The sequence below is a fragment of the Uranotaenia lowii genome, chromosome 2 (genome assembly GCF_029784155.1).
Source record: "Uranotaenia lowii strain MFRU-FL chromosome 2, ASM2978415v1, whole genome shotgun sequence".
In the NCBI taxonomy this organism is placed as follows: domain Eukaryota; kingdom Metazoa; phylum Arthropoda; class Insecta; order Diptera; family Culicidae; genus Uranotaenia; species Uranotaenia lowii.
Window position 1 is genome coordinate 362,774,866 of NC_073692.1, and position 1,606 is coordinate 362,776,471.

The 1,606-nt window shown below is 40.5% G+C and overlaps 2 non-coding genes across 2 annotated transcripts; one reads left to right on the forward strand and one right to left on the reverse strand.

Annotated features, from left to right (window-relative positions):
• Positions 1 to 510: 510 nt before the first annotated feature.
• Positions 511 to 583, reverse strand: Trnaa-agc (transfer RNA alanine (anticodon AGC)). The gene has a single exon. It is a non-coding gene; the product is annotated as a tRNA-Ala (tRNA).
• Positions 584 to 1,028: 445 nt separating this feature from the next.
• On the forward strand, positions 1,029 to 1,101 carry Trnaa-agc (transfer RNA alanine (anticodon AGC)). Its single transcript has one exon. It is a non-coding gene; the product is annotated as a tRNA-Ala (tRNA).
• Positions 1,102 to 1,606: the final 505 nt, after the last annotated feature.

Below are 1,606 nucleotides of genomic sequence, written 5' to 3' on the forward strand. Positions count from 1 at the left end.
GAAAAAAATGAATAATGAGTGATGTGACTTGACATTTATGTGTCATTTTGTCCGATTCTGTCCGTTCTTCTGTTACGTCATGGCCGCAGTTACTGGCGAGTAATCGGCAATGTTCCGATGGCCGAGGATCACCGAAGGAGGTTAAGTTTGTTTCCATGTCACAAACAACCAAAGCTTATCAGTTTCATGGCGGTCATGGCGAGAGTATTTTTCCGCTCCGAATCTGGTTCAAACAAAATGATAAAGGCAAAACTGCAACAAATATTAAGTGCCCCTAATTAGAACTTATAGAGGTCAGTCGTATGACATTGAACAGAGCTCATCCTGCGTCCGAAAACATTTAACAGAACATTTTGACGGGTTGGAGTTAAGAAATCAGTAATAAATTCATTACTTAGTAGGTACTTATTAATGAATTAATAAATTCTCTCATTTTCAATTTTAAGGAATGAATTCTGAATACCTAAAGCACAGACAAACCTAAATTATGCCTCATCGAAAAATATAACTTGGAGATGCGGGGCATCGATCCCCGTACCTCTCACATGCTAAGCGAGCGCTCTACCATCTGAGCTACATCCCCGTGGGTATCAGCAAAGACGTTGTTACTTCATGCTGCCATTCAATCTAGCCTACATCCTTCCAGCTTAAAGTTAACAATTCGATTAATCCCAAATTCACGACTTGATTGTACGATAGCGCTGAACCCATTCACTTTCAAACCGTCTCGCGTCGTAAGTGCAAACGAAAAGCCGCGCCCTCTCCCCGGGACAAAGTGGACCGAAAATAAAACCGCGACTGCACGACATCGTTAATATACTAAGCCCGTTTTAGTGGTCGGCAAACTTGGGAGGGAGTGCAACTTTAACCGATACGCATAGGAACAGGTTTTATTCTGCTGACGGTCAAAATATAATCCACGCCTCATTGGTGATCGGTGGGGTGGGTTAGTTTGTTGCAGCTGAGCCCCGTTAATCAGGGTAAAGTTAAACTTTTGAGACAATTTCAACCCCCAACCTGTATCAATTGGGGATGTAGCTCAGATGGTAGAGCGCTCGCTTAGCATGTGAGAGGTACGGGGATCGATGCCCCGCATCTCCAAAATTTTTGATATTTTTTTGTCAATGTTGTACTCGATTTATTGAAAGATTGATACTATCCATAAATAAGTCTTTTCAAGAAAAACCTGAATCCCAAAAAACAGCTCCAGTATCTTAGCTTTAGCTTAGCTTTAGCTTAGCTTTAGCTTAGCTTTAGCTTAGCTTTAGCTTAGCTTTAGCTTAGCTTTAGCTTAGCTTTAGCTTAGCTTTAGCTTAGCTTTAGCTTAGCTTTAGCTTAGCTTTAGCTTAGCTTTAGCTTAGCTTTAGCTTAGCTTTAGCTTAGCTTTAGCTTAGCTTTAGCTTAGCTTTAGCTTAGCTTTAGCTTAGCTTTAGCTTAGCTTTAGCTTAGCTTTAGCTTAGCTTTAGCTTAGCTTTAGCTTAGCTTTAGCTTAGCTTTAGCTTAGCTTTAGCTTAGCTTTAGCTTAGCTTTAGCTTAGCTTTAGCTTAGCTTTAGCTTAGCTTTAGCTTAGCTTTAGCTTAGCTTTAGCTTAGCTTTAGCTTAGCTT